General features: G+C 37.6%; 1 protein-coding gene across 13 annotated transcripts in view; it reads right to left on the bottom strand.

The window, feature by feature from the left end:
• Window positions 1-25,570, bottom strand: part of ANKS1B (ankyrin repeat and sterile alpha motif domain containing 1B) — a 406,891-nt gene that overhangs the window by 162,105 nt on the left and 219,216 nt on the right. The gene's annotated exons all lie outside the window — the stretch shown is intronic.

Below are 25,570 nucleotides of genomic sequence, written 5' to 3'. Positions count from 1 at the left end.
TGCACTGCTGGCAGCACTGCTGGTGGAGAAATTGTAGCTCTCACTCAAGCCAAATACCAGATGTGATTGCTCTTTCATTTGGAACCAAGGACACGACTACAGAATTGTTCAGAAACTCTCCATTTTTTCAATTCACCTCCTACCTCACCTATCTATTTATAATGTTTATTTCCCTCCAGATTGAAAAAAAATCCACACAGAATAAGATGAGGAGAGTGGATAAGGATAAAATTATTTAGTTCATTGATAGTAAAATGATGAAGAAAGGGACTGGTGTCAACAAACTATGCAGTCCCCATGCCCCATTTAACTGTACCAGTTCAATCCTAACTTGCCACTGCTTTTATCTTCTGGCTTGTGGGCAGGTCAAATAGTTCCAAACATTCAAATAGCTGAAAAAGACCATCTGTTCCAATAATACACAAAATAATTGCCCAGAAAAGTCAATGAAATAAACCTCCACAATTCAAGCATCTCTTCATAGGAGTTGCTAGCAGTAGGAGCTACACAAATAGGACAATACAATTCCTAATTTCAAGGAGTCTGATACCATCTAATAAATCCAGCATTTGAAAGTCGATGATCTAAAAAGCTGTCAGTGACTATTGAAGGAATCATTGGAGACACAAGAGTGGCTCAAAAGGGGAATTGAAGACAAGGATCAAGTTGGAATAGCTGGCAATCCTATATCCTTTTTTGAGCTTATAATTTCAGAGAAAAATCTCAGCTTTTTAAAAATACATTAAAAAATTTTCTAACTATTACAGTTGAAAATAAAACCTGAAAAAACCGATGACCTGTCCTGATCTCTTACCCTTGTTGGAGTTTCCTAACACTAATTTACTAGTAGCAAGAATTCTTACTTGTACTCATTTAATTTGATCATTAAATAGGTGTTATGAGAGCAAATCCATGAAAACTTCATCTCTAGCTTTCCATTTGGCTTGCTGCTTCTGACTTAGCACAGCTCTTAAGAAGTGGAAAAATGAAAAGCAAATAGGCACATAACAGAACATGCTTAAATGCTTTGCTGAGTCAGGACTTAATGAAGGATATGACTTCTTTCTGAAAATAAAATCTCCAGTCCCAAAGCAGCATGGATTTCTTTCAGAAATCACCCTGGAATATGGAAGACTTCACTCTGTTCAGCTGCTAATTTTTCACTCTTTTCAGATGGACTGATTAATTTACAGGAGTACCCCTGAGGATACTCAAGTGCTACTCCACAGAGTACCCTGTGAAATCTAGGTGATGTCTTTTTAAGGCAATCGAGGAAACTTTGCAAAGCTATTATATTTTAAACTATACTTTACAGTAAGTGGTATGGTTTAAGACTACAAATCTGCAAATCATACCCCGAGACAATCTGTGTGCAGCATTCAGAACAGTGCAGGCAGAAACTTGCTCTACCAGGAGAAGCTGTGCAATGACACCAGCTTAAGTAGAGCACCTGATATAAGAGTGCCTGCAGCATGGGCTGTGCAACCAGTGATAGTGATTAGATGGGGGTAATACCCCCTTCATCTCCCTGGTAAACACACAAAAAATATAATTTCCTCTTTCTGCCTTTCTCTTTTAAGTAACCAAAAGGAGGCTGTAAACCTATAGAAAAAAACTTTGAAAAAAGCCATCCATTTTGGGCTTCTCCAGCGGCTGGAAATAGCTAGCATAAATGGATTTAAGGGAACTGAGCCAACTGAGGATCCAGTCCAAAACAAAGGCTATACATTTCCATTCATTTTAATAAATGCATCTATTTTGTTTGCAGCTACTGCTTTCACTTCATTTAACAGTTTTTTAGATTTCACCTTCATTACTGCATGATGTTTACACACAATCACGGTGTACTCATCACTGCTTACTGGTGCCAGTAACCTTGGCACACAGCTTCAAATATTACAATGTTTAAAACTCAATTAAACTAACAGGCACAGGAAAAATATTTGCATGTAGTTGCTGCATCGCAGAGAAAGCATTATTTTATTAATTCTCTGCTATTGTTTTTTCCTTATGTATTACTGAATGTATTTTTTTAAAGTATGTCAAGGTTACAAAAGCAAATATTTAAAACTCAGGAAAGCCTGGAACTCATGTTGCCTCAATAAGGCAACAACCTTGTCTTTGAATCTTTGAATATGCTCAGGTTTTAGAGCTTTACTGTGTCAACGTTAAGCATCAACAGTAGCAGGCACTCATCCCTCCCGTAAAACTGATTTTATTGTCTTCTGCCATGGAGCTAAAACAACTTTTCATCTTTCCACAATAGCAAACCAGGGAAATTTAGATACTCAGTATAATCCACTACTGCTTAGTATAGAGGAATAAACTCATGGCAATAGAAAGCTGCTGTTTGATTTGCAGAAATACCTGTGAAGAGAAAGAAACAGCCTATCCCTCATAGTCCTATCTTCTAAGTATCTGCTCAAGTTACCCCCTTAATCCTATTCCCTGATTTTTTTTTTTACCTGATTATTCCTCTTGTGCTCTTCCAGTCTCTTTCCACAGGTTCCTACATCAAGAGTGAAGAAAACCTAACTTCCTTCAGCTACAAGGGGAGAAATTCTTTCCCTGCTCTTAGCTTCCATCTATTATAAGCTGGACCAAATGTAACCTCAATTAACTTTAGAGATGACTTGGTAAATGTAATTAAAATTAATATGAATGCAAGAATGCCTTGTCACATTATTTTATTCTTAAAAAATAGTTGAGCTACATTAGTTGAAATATTCACCAAAAAGAAATTATCCTAGTAGACACCTAGAGATTTTGAATCCAAAGATTTAACTTTTATATGCTTATGTGCATATAAAAAACCAGGTTCTTATAACAGGAAATATAGGTGAGCAATCTCTATTGAGCTTTATGCTTTCTGTAATGAAAACATAAGAGACTTTGTGATACTGCAGTTTCTTAAGTCTATAGGAAAACTTAGTTGGAAGGAAAACATAGAATTCACAACAAAAATTGCTTAAACAAGGATAGATTCAGGTCTCATACACTTCAGCTCACAGTGTTGAAATTCCTGTCTTACTAATGCACAATAGTCTAACGAACTGGAAAGATCCTGCTTCTGAAGTTCCAGTTAGGAAAGAGTGCATCTGAGACCCTCCACCCCCCAGATCTGTGGTTCTGCACAACTCCCAGGATCATCATCTTTTTCCCTGTAAGCACACATAGGAAGCTCATCTCCTGAGCAAGAAGGCAGTAGTTTCACAGAACAGTTGGGCTCAAGAGCGAAGGAAAAATGGCATGTGGGAGACTGGAGGCATATGAAAAACAACATAATTTAAAAAACCCAGAAATTTTGCCAAATTCTGAGATAGTTCCTATAAATGAGTTCAGAACAAAATGCATAATGATACATTATGAGATAAAGATGTTACTGGCATTTATATGGGTTGTTCAATACAAAATCACCTCTTGCATTCTCCACCTAAATACAGTCATTCCCAGAAATTCTGGATTAGACCTAAGCACCCACATGCATTCTACCTTTTGCCAAAACAAAAGAATGCTAAAGATTTGTCCCATAAGATAATAAAATATTGAACAACATATTAGAATTGCAGTCATGACTGTATGTTTCACATTCTTCCTTTTGTACCTATGTTTTTAATCTTCCTTCACATATTTTTTGTGCTGGGAACTATAATGAAAAATTCTAATGTCTGGTTCTGTCACCTAAGTAAAATGGTACAGAAGCTTTAAAAGAGTTGGCAGATGTATCACTAGACCTCTCTGGAAATTCAACCACTGAAGTTGGAAGATATGAGCTGTGGGGAACAAAATGACTGAAAAAAGAAAGAACAAATTGACTCTGAATTTAAAGTTTTCTTTCTCCCCTGCAAAGGAAAAAGAAAAAAGAAATAGAAGATTTGGGGGACTTCTAGCTTTAGGCTGGCAGTGCCAGCTTAATGGATTCTTTTGGTGTTCATCTATGTCAGCAGAGCAGGAAAAGTAATAATTCAGGTACCTAAAGCTGTGTAAGTGCTGCTGTTAACAGACTGAGCCAAAGTCATTTGCTGTGCAGCCATTATTGAAACCCAGGTCGGCTGGAGATATCAAGTGCTACAAGGTAACAACAACTTCTGTTAATGTTTTATGTTTCTGATGTACTGGAAACTGGTTCAACAAACAACAGGATTGGTGTGGACAAAGGAAGGATGACTTCTGAAGTAAGCAGAGGGCTGATGGGGCAGCAAAGGGGCCTGCATCACTCCCGATTTGCAGGGAGCACTTTACACTCTCCTTTGTCCCCTCCCAGTCATCCGTGTAGTAATCTGCTGCATCACTAAAACAATGATGTCAGAAGAGACTCTGAGGAGCTGGTGCAGGTGACATCCAGCACACAGCAGTGGGTAGGACCATGGTGTAAGTGTATGGCAGACAAGGTCTGGTGGTGTTTGAAGTGCCTTGCCAATGTCTCTGACAAAGTGTACTGCACTGAGCCTCACCCTGATGGACTGAGACCTGGCTCTGCAGGAGCACAGCTGGGGCATTTCAGCGGAGCTGGGCAACAGGCCTCATACTTCAGCTTACAGAGCTGCTGGAAATATGGCCGGGCACAGAAAAGAAAATCTGCTGGGTTGTACACTTAACTGGAGTATCTGAGAGTGCCATTATTCCTGTCACTCAGATAAGAGAGGTGGGAGCAGGGCAGGAGCAGATGGGCATGTTCTTCCATTACACATGCTTGGAGACTGGAGTCAGAGAGAGCAGACTCAAACTCAGATCAACAGCACCAAAAAACTCTATTCTTTCTTATTTTCTGCGATTCCAGATGCATAACTGGTGAGGGAAAAATATAAAGCACATCCTCAATAGCTCACTCAAACAAGCCTCCTCAGTTGGAATTTTGGAATTGTTTTGTTTCTCACCCATCTAACCCCAATATCCTTCCAAACTGCATCCTCTTGAAATGTTGGACATCTAAACTGTCATCTGGGAAAAAATTAAAGACATCTCACAATGTAATCAAAAACACACTGAATAACTTTTTCATAAGCTAAATTATAAGCCAAAAGGTTTTTTTCAAGATAACACAATTTCCCCACAAGATAAAAGAATTTATTTCTTAGAGACTTGCAAGAAAGGACTAGAGAAATGTAGCTTTCAGTAATGAGGATTGCTTCTTATTAGTGCAAAAATTTCAGGCAATGTGTCACATATTTAATTTCCAAACAAGAACTGGCAAATGACCAGAATTTAGCAAGCTTCATTATAAGTGAAAGGTTGCCTCTCACTAGTATTTCCACTGTTAACATGAAAACAAGATCTGTAAAAATGACTACGGAGTTAAATGCCCAACTTGTACTTTCAGGTCAGAAAGATTTCAGACTCCTTAAGATACTGTAGACATTATTTAATCTAAAAACCTGACAAGATTTTGTTAGAAAAATCCCCTGCAGAAGCATGGAATTTTGTCTTGGGAGAAAGATATTGATTGTAAAATATGTTCAGAAGAAAGGACCAAGCAAGTTGCAAAATAATCATTTGATAACATTCTTCCAAAATTAATTTGCTGTAAAACTACTGACACTCATTCTCAATCCTCACCTTGTTCCATTTCCAGTATTTACATTTATGACTTTCTTAGTAATTAAAAAATGAACAAAATCAGAGAAAACAGAAAGTTTTCCATGTCAGTGCCATTTATACAGAAAGTAAAAACAAGCTACTACTGAAATGTTCACTAAAAAGAGGCCATTTCACTCAAAGATAATGGTGGGGTGATAGCATTTGTGTACAAATTTGCAACCTGCATAAAAAGTGGTGATTTAAGCAAGGTCAGTTTAAAAAGGAGTCCCTACAGACCTGAGGCCCATATGACTAAAGCTTTAAAGATTTTTCTCTGGTTCACATTCAGCTTTTCTAGAAAGGAACCTGAAGCAACCAGTGCCATCCAAAGCTTTTCAAATATTGACATTCAAATGATCATACAGTCACAGACCTTTCACACAACAGGAATAGTTAATTAGAGTGTAGTGGTAATTAACCAACATGGATAGCTGGGACAAGGATCCTTGTAGGAAGAATTTCTGCTATTTTTATCCCTCCTCCTTGTAGCACTGATTCATTACAAGCAACACAATTGTCACACGCAAATTAGCTGCACAGATAAGGTGGCAATTGAAAAAAATTACCTCTGATGTCACACTTGGCCCACTTAATTACTAATGCTGTGGACCCAACTCTGTCTACCTATTTAGTCATAACAATTCAATAATATAATTATTAATACTTACCTAAATTACATCTTAATGTCTTGTATGTATATTGTGAAGATAATTTCACTTCATTTGAGTAATGAAAATTCCAGAGAGTCTTTATTGTACCATTATTCAGATTACTTGCTATAAATGCTGCTTAGCTTGGATGCTAAATTTCTCAAAGGACCCACTTTAAAAAATCAATATTACTGTGAGCTAATTAACAGACTTCTAAAGTCTCAGAAAAATATTCCTTTCTCCAGTAAGTGTGTAAGGCTGTGGAGTGCTGAAAGGGGCAAAGATAATATTTTCAGACCTACAAAAAATGTTGAAAATCTACTCTGCATGTAACATGGAGTTTTAACCAGCTAGCACTGTGGTATTGCAATAAATAAGGAGGTGATAATCAAATAACAAATTAACTTTTGTAATAAAATTTGGTGCTGATTGCTGCCAGCCAACATGCCTTCACTAAGAGCAAACAAATTTGGTGGCCTTCTGCAATGGGGTTACAGCGCTGGTGGATAAGGGAGGGACAACTGATGTTCTCCACCTGGATTGTGCAAAGCATTTGACACTGTCCCACACAACAGTGGAGACAGTGTCTCTAAGCTGAGGAGGTACAGACTTGACAGATGTGCCTCTCAGTGGGTCTCTCAGTGGGTAAAGAATTGGCTGGATGGCTGCATTCAGAGTTGTGGTCAATGGCTCGATGTCCAAGTGGAGAGCAGGGACAAGCAGTGTCCTCAGGGATTGGTGCAGGGATGGCGCTGTTTAAGATCTTTTTCAGTACCATGGACAGCAGGATTGAGTGCACCCTTGGCAAGTTTGTCACCAATTCAGCTGACAGCGAGGACAGGGATGCCATCCAGAGGGACCTTGACAGGCTTGGGACATGGGCTTGTGTGAACTTCACGAAGTTCAACAAGACCAAGGACAAGGTCCTGAACGTGGGTCAGGGAAATCCCAAGCACAAATACAGGCTGGGCAGCAAATGGATTGAGAGCAGCCCTGAGGAGAAGGGTTTGGTTGACATGACTGGGCAATGTGCATTCACAGCCCATAAAGCCTACCATTTTCTAGGTCAAATCAAAAGAATTGTGGCCATCAGGTCAAGCAAGGTGATTCTGCCCTTCTACTCCACTGTTGTGAGATCCCACTTAGTGAGCTGCATCCAGCTCTGAAGCCCTCACCAAAGAATGACTTGAACCTATAGTCCAGAGGAAGGTCATGAATATGATCTCAAGGCTGGACTATCTCTTCTATTAAACTAGGCTAAAAGAGATGGGGTTGTTCAGCCTGGAGAAGAACTATGTGATTTTTAAGGTCTCTCCCAACCCAACCTATTTTGTAATTCTGTAATTCTATGAAATATAAAAACTCAGTTCACCTCTCAGAGTGTCCTATACCTGTATTCCCTTCCCCATATTTTTATCAACCATAGTCCTATGTTTTAAAATGTCAGCCACCTAAATCACCCCAGAGAGCACAAAATGCAGAATCAAAGATACTAAAATTCCAGGCAACTTCCACACCTTAAAATAGGTTATTGCCAGAAGCGGCCTGTCAAATAGCAGCAAGGAAAACATTCCCAACAAAATATGTAAGTTTTCACATACTTACGCCCTAAAGTTATGACTGACATCTTCAAGCACTTGTTCACCTCCTGCCTGCAACTGAGCCCTGCTCACACTGGTGCCTTTGCCTGTGGGCTGCCTGGTGTTCAAGCTCCCAGTTCAGAGCAGACAGAGCAGATAGGAAACCCCATCAATCCTTTGTGGGAGTCTAAAAGTAGGCCCTCCTCTGAAATGTCATCAGGGCTTGATCTGGTAGGAAGTCTCAGAGCATGCCCAAGGCAGAAACAGGAGCACCACATGAACTGCTGCTCTTTCTTAAAATGTGTCAAAAGGAAGAAAATGGCTTTAGCTTTCTTTCTCATAGAACAGCCCACCTGTTACCTATTCATGCAGAAGGTAGGAGATCAGATTTACCTGTATTTCTCATACTCAAATTTCCTAAAAACAAAGGAAACTATGCAACAACTATCAGGAAAGAGAACTCTGGGGTTGAGAAGGAATTGCTCATTGGTCCTGCTGAAACTAAATTGCTGTGAGGTTTAGTCAGTAAGACAGGAAGAATATAATCCTTTAGACCAGTGACAGCTGCCTGTGGTAAATCAATCTTCTTGTGCTGTTTCTAGAAATATTTCTGGTTTATATCTAGTGACTGTTAAAAAAAAAGAAAAGGCAGAAAAAAAGCTAAAAATTCATGACTTTCATCCAAGTATCCTAACTTCTAAGCTACAGACATGCTTGTATTTCAGTTTGAAAGAACAATGAAGCAGTTGCCCTTATTCAAAGGGTTGATTCACATGTCAAGATCCAGGGAGCAGGACAGGAATTCCACCTTTCAAATAGCATCTAATGCAGGGATGCAAGTGGAAGCAAAACTTCCAGATACAACTCCTCTGCTTAGCATTGCACACCCTTTTTCTCCTTGCCTTTCTCCTCCTGTTAAGTTAAGCAGGGTCTTGTTGCCTTTTCAGTAGTAGACATCCTACTCTCAGGAACAGGAACTCTTCAGTCAAACATCATGATGTTCACAAATCGCTGCAACTCACAGTGAGTTTATCATGGTCTTGAAGGCCTGACTTGGCTGTTTTTTCAGTGCACTGTGTACTGTGAAATGGAGGCACCTCCAAACTGTCAGGTGCCCAAATCATTTTCAGGACCTAGCTGCTAGTAACTGGAGGTTCTTAGGTTGACTGAAACTGCTGGTTTGTTTAATATTACTAAATATAATAAAATATGAAGGAGCTCCCAAGAATGACAAATGACAGAAAATGAATGGTGTTTTCTACACACCAGTGATATGCTATGTTTAAATGTATTTCACAGTATTATTCCATCATGCTGCTTTTGATATGCAGCTGTGCAGTAAGGTTAAAAGGTAAGAGACATTGTGAGATAATAAGAAACTGGATTATGCTACGTTTTTCTAGTTAAAAACTAGTGTATTTCATTTGACTGCCAAATATAGTTATTAGATTGAGAACCATTTTAACATATTCTTACAGATTTTGTTTGCTAAGGCAAGCACAAAGGACAGCAGGATAGAATAAGGTTTTCTCATCTCCCACTGCACACAGATACCTTTTACACATTATTTTTCTTATACAAACCTCTGTAATTTATTTCCACAGTATGTACAGAGGTATTACTAGCCAAATCCCTGAGGCCCAAAGGGTAAGCAGAGATGGTCTCCATTTTCTTCAAACCCCTTCTAAAAATAAGAGAACATTTGATTAAGGGTTGACATTTTTCTTTTCTTCCTTTGCTTGTTCTCGTAATTCGTTTCACATGGGAAGTGGGCTGTGTTTTTCTTATCCCTTCCAACTCAGCAGCCAGGAGGCTGGCTTTGCAGGCCCACTCCCGTCGCCACGGCAACCAGCGGATCGCTGCGGCGCCATCCCAGGCGCCTTGTGCCACTGCACAGGGCTATTGTTCTCCCGCAACCCGTGGGGAGAGGCAGGCCAACACTCCCACCACGGAGGACGGATTGTCGTTCCACTGGGCATCCTGGGCATCACGCATGGACTGCTGCATCACCTCAGGATGTGCCTCACTTCCCATGCAGCGGCTTCAGCAATGACTGCTTTGCTCCATGAAGTCTGTGTTCAGCACCAAGCAGACCCTGATCCTCAGAAACACTGCAGACAATCTGAATTGGTCCTGCAGTTCAGAAGCATCAGTATGACCACACTAGGTGACATCAAAGGTCTTCCTAACTCATTGGTTCAGTGTTTCTGCTGTTGGCCAAAACTGCCCAGAAAAAGAAAATATATAAATAATTTACCTTACCTTATGTATATTTTTTTCCACTCTCATCTTTGGGCTAATTTAAAGTTAAGCACATGGGCATTTAGCTGCACCAGAGACTGAGTGATATAGATACATCTATATATACCCAGCAGAAGGAAGACCTGATTTTCCTAAATAAAAATCTACCATAAATTTGAAGGGATACATGAGATTCAGCAGCTCTTTATCATTTTGAGGAAACTGATATACCATGCCTTTTCTAGACTGCAACCTAACATGCCTGCACTGCAAAGCTCTTTTTCTTTTTTTCTTAATGTGTTGCAGAGATGAAAGAAACACAGACTTTCTTTCTCTACAAATTAACTTTGGGAAGATATATTCCACAGGAACAGAAGTAAAAGCTCACCTTTCCAAACAGTGTTATGATGGCAGACCCAAACTTGTAGAGATCATGGCAGAAAGGATATTTCAGAATCAACCCCCCACACTTGGCACTGGTGAGGCCACACCTGAAATCCTGTGTCCAGTTCTGGGCCCTTCACTACAGGAAAGACACAGAGGTGCTGGAGGCAGCCCAGAGAAGGGCAGTGGAGCTGGGGGAGGGGGCACCAGTCTGATGAAGAGCAGTTGAGGGAGCTGGGGATGTTCAGCCTGGACAAAAAGTTGCTCCACGGGGACATTATTGTTCTCTACAGCCACGTGAAAGGAGGCTGCAACCAGGTGGGACTCAGTCTCCTCTGTGTTACAAGCAATGGGACATGAGGAAACGGTCTCAACTTGCACCAGGGGAGGTTTAGATTGTACATGAAGAAAAAATCCTTTATTGGAAGGGTTGTCAAGAACAGAGTGCCAAGGAAGTGGCTGAGTCACAATCCCTGGAGGTATTTAGAAGACATGTGGATGTGGCACTTAGGAACATCATTTAGCAGTGGACTTGGAAGTGCTGGGGTAATGCTTGTACCTGATGATTTTAAGAGTTTTTTCCAAACTAAATGATTCTAACAGAGTCATAATCACAGATTGGTTTGGGTCAGAAGGAATCTTCAAACATCATCTAGTTCCTGCCATGGGCAGGACAATTTTCATGTTGCTCAAAATGCCTTTCAACTTGATGAACAAGCCCAAAGAATGAGAGAGACACATTCCATGTATGCTAATCTTATCTAAACAGAAAAGGCTCCATTTTGGAAAACAACTGGGTAGCTACTGATATGTAAGAAGCGTACTCTGGAGTGATTCACTATATTTCTATGTATTTCCTTTTCAATTCCTGACTACATATTGCTAATATTACACAGTATCATTTCATGTAGCATGGTCTAGCTACATCATGGCTAATGCAGCAACTGTCACCCAGAACCTATTAAAAAAACAGTCGCTACCACTTTGAAGCTGTTGAGTGGATCTCTTATGAAATAATAAATACCACAGGCTTCAACATAGCTTGCCCACAAATTTCAAGTATCTTGCCATTGAACAATAACATTCATAATTCCAAAACCTAAAAATAAACAAGAACATCCAAAAAATAAACAAATGCAAAATCAGATTTCTGGTTTTGTAAGCCAGATAGCAAGTTGCCTATTTTCTGTCCACTTTTTTCCTTCATGTCTGCTTCTTTTTTCCTGTGCAACTTATTCCCAGCCCACATATTTTAAGAAACAGTTCTAATATTGTGACCTTTCTTTCTGTACACATTCTCTGCTTTATTTACACTTTTTCACTCTTTTGCAAATCCTCTTGTATTGTTTATCTCACATGCAACACAAAAGCAGTAATTAGACTACAATAGTTCTGTGTTTTCTACTGATACCTGAGTAGCTAGATGCTACAAATACTCACACAAGATGTCATTTTTACACCAGCCCATAAATTAGTTGCATATCTAATGGCAGACATAATCTCTTATTAACAGTGAATATAAGGAAAAAAAAAATCCACCCACCTAAAGAAGTTTGTTCAAAGAAACGAGCTATGTAACTTGCATTCAGCCGAAGCAAGTACTGGCTGTGAAACCTAAAGCCACATACTGGTTTCATACACATAGTCCTAGCACCTTGATATAGCCCTCTGAACTCTCCTGACTAGCAAAGAGTATTTGTCTTCAAGAGTCTTTTCTACAAAGGTAAGCTTCTTCTGCTTTTTGACCAAGGGGCTAGTTATACTTCTCACAACATACTGCATTTTCTTAAAAATCTGAATAAACGTGTTCAAAATTAATGAGGGGACAGCTTGATATCCTCTTAGGATAATGTTAACTGTAAACAGACCAATTCAGCTGCAAAACACTATTGAAGGATTCTGCAACGTTGCTACACAGATGATTTTTAAGGTGTCGGGATACCTCCTGTCAAAGTCCATTAATTGGGAACTCTAGTACCTCATTCCTTCAGTCACAAGGAAACCTTCATGCAAGAGTCCACCTTTTCTGGCACCCCTCTTCCTGATGTTGTTGTGATGAGTGTTTCCACCAATCCCTTTCTATAAAAGGATACTGCATTTGACAAATAACTAGGGATCCTTTGGGGCCTCCTCCTATCCTAACTCAAGACAAGTGGTTTACTGACACTTTACACATTGCTCCATGAGCTGGATTTTTCTGATTTAATTTTTCTTTGCAGTAAAAAAACTGCTCCTAATAGTCTGGCAAACACTTGTGAGTTTCCCTTGTCCCTCACACCTTGTGGTATTTGATCCAAACAGACCAGTGCTATCAACAAATTGCACAATCCAACAGTATGCTCCTGATCCAGTGAGAGAAGAGTGTGGGATACTGTGACTTCACTTGATATAATTTCTAGATTTCAGTACACTTTCCTAAAAGGAACAGTCACTTCAATGAATAAAACAGACAAAACAGGAGTTACTAATCCCCACTACACATGATAGGAATGTCATGAAGCTACAAAACACCAGACTGCAGATTGTTCAACATTGGCTAACTACCCTTCGCCCCAGGTTACATATCCCACATGGCACCAAACACACACTATAATTATATTTCTGAATAATCCAAGAATTCAGTACAAGAGGATGGATTGTACTTGGAAAATAAGGCAGCTGATATTTCTTCTTTTAGCCTTTATCATTCTCTGTGTGGGTCCATGTCTTATATATAGCTTCCCATTGAAGACCTCACCAGTAAGAATGACTCACTTTTTTCAGACTTTTTTTAGACATTCATTGAATTAATATTAGACAGCTCCAAACAATGATTTAATGTATTTTATAAGACTCCATCAAAGCAAGGTGGCAATTTAATACCCATTATACAGATAAAGAATTAAAGTAGAAAAAATTAGGGCTAGAATTTAAAAAAAATTACAATATATTAATTCTCAATGCATAAATGCAGATTGCTTTCTTCCATTTCAGTAAGTATTTAGTATCTACCTACATATTTATTCAAGGGACAACTGCAGTTATATTCAGTTTTAGCTGTGAGCACTCATACTTCAGCAAATCAAAATCTGCTCCTTCCCTTTGCCATGTGTGTTAAAGGATTTTGAGCGCAACAGTTTCATCAGAAAAGTTTGCCACAATTTGTAGCTAGCTGTCCAGGTAAATAAGAAGTCTGAGATACCTGGAAAATGGAAAAATCTGAATAACATGGAACTACAAAGCATGCTGGAAAGCATGGCCAACTTTCTGCAAGAACTCATCCTAAGCCCAGACAAGGAATTTTTCTTTCCACATCAACTCTGTTGGGTTTGAGGTGCGAGTGACAAGAACACCACTGTGAAAACCATCTAGTTAAACGTCCCACTGCTTTTCAAATCAAGTAAAAATGTTTTAGATCAGTAAAAGAACGTGAATGTGAAGCAGACATCTTCTGTCCCCCATCTTTGTTTTCAGTTATTTAATCTCCTTTTTTCCTCTTCCCATCTTCTTTTACTCCCTTGGACCCTCTGTCCTTTGATTTACAGACCAAAGAAAAGAAATATGGTAATTTCTGCTTAGGAAAGAGGAAATGGAGAAAAGGAGGACATAGGCTACACAAGAAGAGTCCAGCCTGCAGGAATGGTGAGAAGAAAGAGATCTCAGAAACCAAAAGAATTTTGGGGGAAGGGGTCAGATGTAGAGAACCTCAGAAATAAACAGAAAGGAAGAGTGGTAGCCATCAGCTCCAGAGGAGACAAGAGGAATGTTAAGAAACTGTTCCTGACATGAGTTTGGTTTATGGAATAAAATTCATGACTTAAAGATTAAAGTAATGATAAATTACATTTAGAAAGCTCATATAGAGAAAAAAAAGTTCCTGATTAATTAAAAAAATTATTAAATTAACTATTAAATACTTCTTTGATTCTTCAGGTAATCTGGCTACCTCTGACTCCTTCTTGAGAAAGTGTTCTTCCCAACTAAAGCTACTTAGAAATCTGCATGTCAAAAGTCAGACACCAGCAGATAATTATCCATAAGACAGCTCAAAATACACAGATATTTCTATCCCAGGATCCTCTCTTGATTTCCTATATGTAGGCCAGTAAAGTTATGCAATTTCCCTTCACCAGATAAGGGAATAGAGAGGCATTTTCTCCAAATTCATAATTCAAATCAAAAGCTGACCTCAGAAAAGACCTTTAGATATACTGTCCTGTGGATTCTCCACGGACCAGGCTGCTTCTGCACGTCCTAGCAAGTTTTTTCTTTATTCTCTTTTCCCCTGAGTCTCCATTTCTTATTTTTGAAGAATGAGGGAATCAGAATGCTTTTTAAACAAATATATATTTGAAGTAGAGTTAGGAGATAGAGGGAAATCAACCATACAAGCAGTGAGAGCACAATTTTCTGACAAAAAGCTTGGTATTACTGAGAGTCATAGATTTGTTGGTATGTTGGTTCTTTGGTATAATATTCCACTCCACTGCTACATAAAGTTATTTTTCTGAGCAGAAAGCGAAGATCTACTATTTCTATAGGCAATAAAAAAAGTACTTAAAAATCAGAATGTCAGGAAATAAAAAGCTCATGGACAGAACAGACACACTTCCAAATTCCAAGGGAGATGGAAAACAAAATAAAATAACTTGCATTGTCAATTTGTAATTCCTTTCTGGCAACAAGAGGGATGCCTAGGGAGTTCAGAGAAGCTAACAGGGCTATAATATTCATACTATATTTAAAAATGGATCAAGGCTAAAAACCAACTCAGTTGTGCAATCTTTTATCCTAATGCAGCATAGCAGCTAAGAACTGCTATTTCTTTTTAAATGCCATCTTAACTTACTTCAAGAAGTGGCGTTCCTATGTGATTAAAAGGGGAGCTGTTTGGAGAGAACAAACCTCAAAAAGTGAGAAAGATGGGAAATAGTTCTGAATAGTTCTGAAGAACAGAAGTGATCAATCATTTCAGAGACTGAAGAGCTGCAACCAGCTGCAACAAATAACATACTTTTTCTTAGTGCAAGCTGTAAGATAACAGTGAATAAACTACAGTTTTTTTCCCTTTCTTCGTGACTGCAAAGGGGGATAGTGCACAGAGGGGCCACTCTTTGCTAATTTTTGGCTGCTAAGTAGGCATTCAGAGAAAATACCATTTGAGACTTGTACTCGAAGGTCATTTGATAGGTATTTATCCAGTGTATTTTTATTCATGGTATTCTAGTTTTTAATGTTTACATACTTCTATTTACAGTAACCTAACCCCCCCACTTCTGTCACCTGGTCAAATACTTTGGCTTTTATATGTCAAAACTTCCATCTAGGTACAGACTTTGGACCAAAAAAAATTCAAATAATTATTATCTAATCAAAGACTTTCAACACAAATCTAGAGCAGGTATGGTACATCTTGCAAATTTAACCCATTGATGTTCCCATCAATAATGTTATTAAAGCGTTCAATTTCCAATAATTTAATAAAATACTGCATAAGATAAGAGTAATAAACATCTGAAATATGAGGTTTCAGTTAAGTCAAGGGTTGCATTTGCAACAAGTGCATGTGCCTTCAGTTTTATCAGTACTAGCCACTCCAAAGTAAATACAGTGTATTGCTGTATGGAGATTTTATCCCACACGCACAATAATCAAGGTTTAATGGAAAAGATACAGAATAGAACATGTTCCATAGTGAATAAAATGCTTGAAGTGTTTAATGCAGAGTTTTAAAGACTACAGAAGTACATTATTTGGGGATTAAAGTAGCATTTGCATTTCTTGTTTTGCTGAAAATATATTTCAATTTGGATTGGGTTAAGAACAAGACCACAGAACAGGTGTGAATTTCACGTGTGACCTTGTTCATTGTACTTACAATGAACAAAAGCTTTCAATTAATTCAACCAATTATGCATATGTGGAATAAAATCATAGTTTAGACACAGCAGCTTGCTTTGTCTACACTGGGCCTTTACCTTACTTTCAGCAGATTTAAGAATCTATATTTTGTCCTATGTAAAGTCAAGAACATCAAACTTTTTTATAACTGAGCTTGTGCTTTGACCCATGTGAAGCACAGGCAAAGATTTTGGAGGTGACTTCTGATGCACAGTTCTCAGCTTCTGAAAAAATTGTGACGTTTCTAACTGCATATACTTATTTTCAATTGTCTAAAGTTATAATCTGAAGTATTATAATTTAATGTTTTCTAATTCTTTATAACTCAGTTTCTAAAATGCAAATGCATGCTCAGATATATAGGTATTTTTTAATAATGTTCCAGATGAACAACACTATGCAAATGTACATCACTCCTGAATGAGAAAAAAAGGCAGTTTAGGGGGTCTCATTGTTGTTTTAAATGACTACTGGGCTAAGGTAATAAAATTCAAGCAACGTAGTATTAGAAAAATAACAAAAGGTTTTATTTTAACTGATAGTTATTTGAAGTATGTTCCTATGCATACTCAAATCTCAGTATACTTAATGAGAAAGGAATTTTGAGGGGAAAAATTAGTAAAGAAACCTGTGATGGAAGACTCTGTCATAAGGCTTGTGAATCTGAGGGGTGAACTGAGGTCACCTAAGTACTGTAACTCTCCAGTTCTTTATTCCTAAGCATGTGGAATATTTCATTGTAATGAATTACCTTTTTGTGTAATATGTGTATGCACAAACATGAGTGTGTGTGTCTGTGTATGTGTATGTGAACAGACAGTAAGGACAGCATGGTGATAAAGGCTACATGGGTGTCATGCCAAGGTTAAAACAGATGCTGGGGTGTTGATACCATAAACAAGGCAAAACATTCGCCAATATGTGGGAAAACAAAAGATTTTCAAACTGAAGGACAGTAAATTTAGATATCCAGGAAATTTAGAAGCAGTTAAGCAAACTGTACCAGGAATGGCTTGCTTGCATGGCAATTCTGGTACCTCACTCTAAAACAGCTTTTAAAAGGTAGCTGTAGCTTTACTCGCAAAATAAAGATGTCTCCCTTGTAGAAATTTTAGTGGCTTCTGACAAAAAATAATTTGTCATCAAAATGATGCAGGGCAGAATGTGTTGTACAGTACATCTGTTTCTTTACTGGTTCCCTTTAAATAGTTCAGCTCCCAACTGCTGAGTTACTTCATTTAGCTTTATTCTCTTCCCATTACATCCCATTGCAGCATTCCATATACTTCCCCATTTTCCCTTCACCAGAGTCAGTGCTAATGACAGCAATTTTCTATTGCCAGTAACATCATCATACATTTCCCCCTTGATTTAGGCAAAGGTTGTATAGTGAATGGCTGACGAGAAACAGCCCAGGAGGTTGGAGATCTATCCTGAGGATGAATCCTGTAATCTGACATACATATTAGTACTACATCTATATTTTATTTGTCCTCTAATAATTTATTCATTCTCCAGAAGTTCTCAAAAATGATTGCTAAATGATTTGGTATTTTCTCTTCAGTTTCTTAGAACTCTTCATCAAATATCACCTAACCTAGGTGATTCAGATATTCTAATTAACCAAGTACTCTTTTGTCTGTTTGCAATATGATTATTTTCACTCTTTGTCTTCCTCCAACTTCTCAGTGGTTTTCATTAACACTGTACTTGATCAATTATATTTTGTTCTTATTGCAAAACTAAAATGAATTTTATCTAATTCCAGCAGTGGTTGTAGATTTTTAAGTAGACCTTTTAGTTTTAGCATATTGATAAAAATTTCTCTGAAGGCATTTCATTCACACAGTTAGTGACATTGCATTTTCCCTCTTATTTCTTTTTTCCTTTTTGTATTTTGATTATTTATCTGCTCTTTCACAATGCATTCTTTCTTTATCTTATATTGCTTCTATTTTTTGATCAGCATTAATACTTGTTCATGTAACTCTCCGAGCTTTTCTCACCTCATCTGGTCTTCCTTCAAAAAGGATAACATGCCCAAGAATCATGCTTATTTCCAGCTATCTCTTTGTAGTCATTAATCTTTCCCTGAAAACTTCTTCAGAGTCTCACCATGCCATTATCTGTAATCAAGCCACTCTGTACTGCACTGTCCTTTAACTTAGTCAGGGAAGTCTGTCATTGTTTGAAATTTATCTACTGTTACAGATTCCATTTAATTGCTTCTTGTTGGACAGTGTTGTTCTAATCCAGTAACACACACACAACCATATTATATGTTGCTTTGAGAATTTCTTTCATTCTGTTTTTTTTTTTTTAATTTAATTTTATTAAAAAGTATTCCTGTATGGAATAACCATGAATAAGCTGTAACATATTACAGACAGGACGTTAGTTTAAAACTGTAAATAGAACTAAAACCTGATTGTCCCGTCAATCTTCAGCTTTCTTCTTTTATGAAGCATAAAACCTCTTAGATTTTTCGCCTTCTTAATCTTTAAATTTTCTGTTACTTTAAACAATGTTTATATCTTGTCAAGTTTTCCCTAACTTTTATTGGTTATCAATAACATCATCATACACATCACTCTATACACAAACATTTCTAATTCTTGAAGATTTACCAATGTTCCTTTTGGTCAACATAATCAGCTGGAAGGTTTTACATAAATACATAGCAAGAACATTTTACTAGTATTACACCTGTTATTTTATGAGTTATTAAAAGATCATGCTTCATTCTGGTTATTAGAGTTTTCATCCACTTTATCAAACTAGCTTTCAGATTAAATACTTGTGACTAGTTAATCATAAAATTGCATTTAGAGCCAATAGCCAATTCCTCACATATGTAGTCTCAAAATACAGCTCATCAGTGTTTGTACATCAAAATGAGGCCACCCTCTGCACTAGGCAGGCTTTGAGCTTAAACACACTGTTTAACATTTAACATATTGTTAGAACAGATGGGACTGATTCCAGTCCTCGTGAGTCGTATTCACAGATCTATACCATGAAATGGTGTAAGTGGTAATGGTGACTGTACATGTGATGGCTTTCAACATCTGGATTTGGCCCTTTATTCCTAGGGAGGGTATGATTGAACCCAATACACTGCTGTGTACCTTGGACAAGCTCTTTCTTCTAAGACTGAGCTTAGCAAAATAGCAAATACACACCAAGTGTCACTAACTTGAATGGCAGAGGTGAGTGCAAAGACTTCGCTTAAGATACTGGCACCTGGATTGTGTACCAGGAGTGCAGCCCAAAGTTCTGTCTCTCTGCCTGGTATGTACAACCTTGCGTGGAACAACATTTAATTGAAGATGGCCAAATATTCCAGAACAACCAGAGAAACCCTCACCTAAAGGTTAACTTAACAGAACGTAGCGTACAGCAGATGGATCCATCCCTGATTATACCTTCAAGATACAATTGCTTAGACAGGTTTAGATGAAAACATACTCCCTCTGACTCTCAAGGGACCCACCATACCCAGGATGTCTTAATGAAGCCAACAGTCTGTTTGGAGGTGGGTTTCTTATGAATCAACCATTCAAGTGAAATACACAAAACTTGGTCTCCCTGTTGAGCAATCACTATTGCTAAAACTTTCGTAAAGTCCTTTATCTAGTGCAGGATCAGTTTCCAGCTTGCAGTGCTGTGTTTTTTGCACACACACATTACATATATAGATAAAAAAACATGAAGCAGATTCCTCTAAACTCCCTTCCCATTGGGGAATGAACACTACCTCTCCTCCATAGCTGCATGCACTCACACAGGATGATGCCAACTTGCCAGAGACCTCAAGAGAGAATGACAGTGCAAGCTATTATTTACACATGCAATACTGGGTAGTACATTAATAAGCCCTTCTGTCTCTTGACTAGCTTGAGGAATACCATGACAGAAGCACTAACAGGAGCATGTGGAATGGGATTATTTGTTAGACTCGCTGCTGTTGCAGGATGACAGGCACAATCTTCAACTCTGGCACCCACCTGAGCTCTAATTTGCAGTTTCTAAAGCAAGAATTCCTACTAGGATGAAAAAGATCTTGAAGCCTCAGGGCTAGATGTTCTGAGGGAGGAGAAAAAGCTCTAATAAAAATAATTTGTGTTTTGTTTTCAGTGAACTCTGTATGGATTCTAGACCAAACTGAACCATCATAAATTTTGTGTCTACATTATAGCTTAAAGAGAGCTAGTACAAAACCATCAATAGAGCTTAGACAGTGGTTCAGCTGATCAGATGACTCTACTTTAATTTATCCTCAAATAACTACCCTAATAGTTATTCAGCCACCCAGCTAAATTGCATTCTGTGCTCCATTGGCTTTAATGTCTGATTAGGTGCTTCACTTAGTCAACCACAGAAATGAATTTAGAGTCATCTGAGGTGCTGCAAATGTACATTGCCTGGAATCTGATTGAAACTCCAGACAGGTATTGCTAGCAAAGTCCAAGCCTACACAGATGTCCCAGACATCTCAATTTCAATATGATGGCTACTGAACTGAGTTCTAAACATCTACTCATGTGTAAATAGACATGCAATTGTCTATATCTGAATTTTAAATCTGCCTCATTCTCTCTGAGCTAAGGGCAAAGGTGGCCTACTTGAGGATCTACAGGTTCCAAGGTTACTGGGGTGAAGGAGAGGAAGACTCAGAATTCTGACACCAGAATGACAGAGTCACTTTACACATGCAAAAAAACCCCACAATGCTACACTGATACTGAGAGGAGCTCCACATTTTTAATGTTAAGTTCTGTAGACTAAAAGAAAGTCCTGGGTATGACAGTGAGGCCTTGATAAGGGGACCAAAACTTGTGGTTCCAGGAATATATTCTAAGATTTTATTAGATCTGTAGTAAACCACAGTTTATTCCAGCATCAGCTGTACACAGCTAAAAATATGGCTTGCTGTATATCACCAACTTATCAACAGCCAGTTTTAAGGTTGCCTTAAACAGTTCTTAATTTCTGGGTAAAATACACACCGACAATGCCGTCTAAATCTTCTTAGGGTCCAGATGATGCACAAGTATCCCAATGAGTCCCAGCATAGCCATTACAGGCCTGGAGAGCTGACAGCCTGGATGCTGCAGGGGTTGACTTGATTGTTAGGAGTTGGCTTCTGCTCACCAAGGTCACTACAGACTAGAACCCTTGTCTACAATTTGCCTCTTTTTCATCACCATGGTCAATTTAAGAAAGGTGTTGGCAGACTGATGGACTCTTTTTTAGCTTTCATCTAATGCCTAAATAATCAAGCTCTGCCCTAGATATTTTTGGTGAAAAGATCTGGTGGTCTCCACAAATACAGGACTTGGAGCTAATGTACATAGAGATTTTCTTTTAGGTACATTTCATTTTATTAAAGAAATAAAATTGCTTCTGTCCTCTGTACTTGATACAGAGTTTAAGATCCTCAAAAGTGATTAAAGGCAAGAAGAACTACTGTGTATTCCAGAGGAGCAACTCCCAGGAATGACACCTGAGAGAAGAGAGTCTTCAGATAAACTTCAGATAATCAACCTCCAGAACTACTGAAAAAATGAAAGAAAAGAAGGAAAGAAAGAAAGCGACAGAGAGGAAAGGAGAAAGAAAAGTCAAAACTTAACTCAAAACTACATCCAAAGCACTCAGCTAAGGGGAATTGAGATAGTAGACCACGTCTAGCAGTGAGAAACCTGGTAAATACTTTTGCAGATAAGTTCACAGGATGAATACAAATACAGAAAATAATTAGAAGGTAAAGAAATGCATATGCAAATAAGTGAAAACTCAAGACATCTATGTTCAGTTTCTAGACATGTCACAAACTCTGTGTAATTTAAGATTCATTTCAGCTGTCAAAGCATCAGGACTCTACAGTTGTCTGAGGGTTTTGGTGATATCCCACCTGAACTTGATAATCATGAAGGGCCTGGTTGTCCCTGGTCCTCAACAATATCTGTCAACCTTGCCTAGATCTCCTGGGTTCCCTATGGTATTTCAATGGTACTAGACACCCACATTTAAGCAACTGACTTGATCTGTTAAACATTATGTCAGCAGGCATTTTGAGAATTAGTGCCTTTTGTATCAAATGCATAAGAGTTTTAAATCCCACCCTGCAGTGACTCTATGTCTCAGTTTCCCAACAGTGGAAAAGAGAGAATTAAAAAAAAAACCAAACCATTTATGCAATACTTAGACCATCAGGCAATGCAAGCCACATAAGTACTTGGAGTGGTAGAGACACATGTCTTTTAAAAGCAGCTATGAAAGCCTAGAGTGTAATGCAAATATTAACTGTTGATAGTGAACAATATTTTTAAATGTCAAAGATTTAATAAAATGCTCCATATTTTTCTGTTACTCACTTTGAATGCTGGTCCCTGTTCCTGTCATAGTGTGTTTTATCATTATTTTAGAGACATTTTTTTCATCAGACTGCAATAATAAGCGATAAAACTTCAGAATATTTTAAATTATTAGGACGACCTACAGATAGATAGTTCTTATATACAGCCCTTAATCAGAACTAGTCCCCACTGGGCAATGATTTGATTGAACTGCTTTTATCTCTGAATGCAGAATGGAGTGTTTGATGAAGTTTCACAGTTGTAGAAAACTGCATGAGAGCTTTTAGTGACCTCGCACATTTATATATTTACATCTGTTTCTCTGCAAGTCAATTTTTTTTTTTTCCTCAGCACACTAAGTGATGTAGGCCTGCAAGTCTGCATAAAATTATAGCTTGTCCCAGGGATATCCATTGCACCTATGCATTGAAAAGATGCATAAGTTTTGTTATTGTTCTAATCTACATATACTTCATATGCATCTAATTCATATACTCTGATTTAAGACTGATTTAATTGGTTTCTTCACTTTGGAATTGGTTTACTTGTGAAGAGGCCTTCACATTAAGAAACTGCAGTATCATCTGCATCTTCAAATACAGACTATCTGCACAAAGTCACTACAAATTTCTACATCTGAAGGACACTGCAGCCTATTACACAACAAATTATCAAAGTTAATGATGATTACGTATCCATACACATATTCAAGCACATGTGAACCAAGACTTGGGACTGAATCTGCCTGGGGCCTGCTAAAAATTATGGAAATGTCATTCTTGCATGACCCTAACAGTGGGTAGGAGCTGCACTTGCTTTGTGCACAAACATGCTGTAAGTAGAATTAAAGTATTTAATGAAAAAAGGGTAATTTTCTACATACTATGTTTCTATGCATTTTTAAAACATATATTGATAAAGTACTGAAAAATATTTATACTGTAAAGTTAATAGGAATCCAGCTGTTTCTTCATATGAAGTTCACATACTTCAGGTAAAATAAACAAATCTTCGTAATTCTAACCACAGTCTAGTGACTAACTTTCCTAATGCCCAAGGGAGACTAAACACAAGGAGTTAATTTCCATGATCTAATGAATTATTAACTGTGAAATCTTTTTATCAGAAAATCACCTTTTTATTAAAATGCTAATTTAATTAATAGAATTTTGCTGTTGAGAATAGTATTTATGGCATATATTTGTTCTCAGATGTACGTTATTCCATGGACATTAATTATAACATTGTGATATTCCCTTTTCTATTCTGAACAGCTAGTAAAACCTGTACTACTAAATCATACTTAATAGGAGTGTGATGGTTGTTGCTTAGGCAACAGAATGAATAAATGCAGGTCAGACTGTGCTTCCAGAAAAAACAAAAGCAGGAATATAGTACAGAATGAATAAGAAATATGTCTTAACTGATTTTTACTGCATTGAACTATTAGACTTCTTCAATGTAAAGCAGCTAATCTATCTGAAACATTTAAGTTAGTAAGATTTTGAACTCTAGTTTAATATGTAAACCGCTGTAATAAAGGTAAATCTGTTCTGTCATATTAAGGAAGAATACAATTTGCTAAGTTTGGAATAATCTGATTTTTTCTCTTAGCATAGTAGGTGTTTCTCTTCTCATTTTTCTATATACTTTCTAAGTTTAATTTTCCCTTTAATATTTTTGCTGGGATGAAAAAGAGCTTTTAAACCACTTGTTTAAATTCCTCAAGAGAGGCTTTTCTTACATAATGCTGATGTGTTCAAAGAAGTGATATAAAAAGAAATCATTGGTTTTTTTCCAATAAAATATAGAAAATATTCGATTTCTGGCATAGACAAAACTGAAATATGCAAAAGCATGATGAATAGTGAAATCAATAAATTGGAAATTATAAAACTGCTGAAATTATGCATTTTTTAATTACAACACAATTTCACAGCTCTTTTATTGTTATTGGATTTATGAGTCTAATCTTCCATTCAAGGCATGCTACCTTAGCTAATATTAAGAGGAATTATGTATTCATCTGTAATATATCAGAAAAGGCTTAAAATTACCAGAAAACACTGGCTAGCAGAGAAGTATGCAAGCAAAACTTAATCTGCCTGATACGTTAGAAGTTTGACTTGCACATTGCATAACAAAATCTTGTATGTAATTTGTATGCTTATATAAGTAGAGTAATAAGAGATGTAGGAAAGTCACATAAATTCCCTGAGACCATGGTTCAGGCCCCTCCAGAGCTGGGATTCGACTGAAAAGTCCTCCAGGGCAGTTAATTGACTTCTCTGGTGCTCATATTTCACCTGTGGTAGGTGCACCCCTCTGCACTTGTTATGCCACCTACAGCCTCGTGTGAACAGCTTCCTTTTGTAGCTTCTTTAAGACTAAATGATCACCTACTTATGTAACTAATGCTACAACATATGTAAGAATATGTAGTTACATTTTGGGAAACTGCAGCATGATACACTTTTTTTTTCTTGCCTACATTGCTGGGCAGACAGCATAGCTTTGTTTTAAAGAATATTTAAAGGTGCAGGTGACAATGATTTTTACTGATCTAAGCAAATGATCACATGGTAGCCATACAAAACAGGAAGAAATGTCTACTCTATTATAATGTGGAAATGGCAGAGATATGTCTCCTAATTTTTTGATCAGTACTCCAAAGGCATATAATAATGTTGGCAAAATAATGTAAAGAGGAAGGACACAACTCGTGTGATGATTTTACAGATATAATATTCATGCCCTTTCACTTCTGTTTCTTATATGGCAGACAGAAGTTATGAAAAGTTAGGATTGTTCCAAGATATACATGGATACTTAAAATATATTTTAAAGGCATTTTAAAATATTTTTAAAGACTTGATACTTTTTAAGAAATGCAGTCAGG

This window comes from Zonotrichia albicollis, chromosome 4 (assembly GCF_047830755.1).
Source record: "Zonotrichia albicollis isolate bZonAlb1 chromosome 4, bZonAlb1.hap1, whole genome shotgun sequence".
In the NCBI taxonomy this organism is placed as follows: domain Eukaryota; kingdom Metazoa; phylum Chordata; class Aves; order Passeriformes; family Passerellidae; genus Zonotrichia; species Zonotrichia albicollis.
This window is presented reverse-complemented; position numbering and strand designations above follow the sequence as displayed.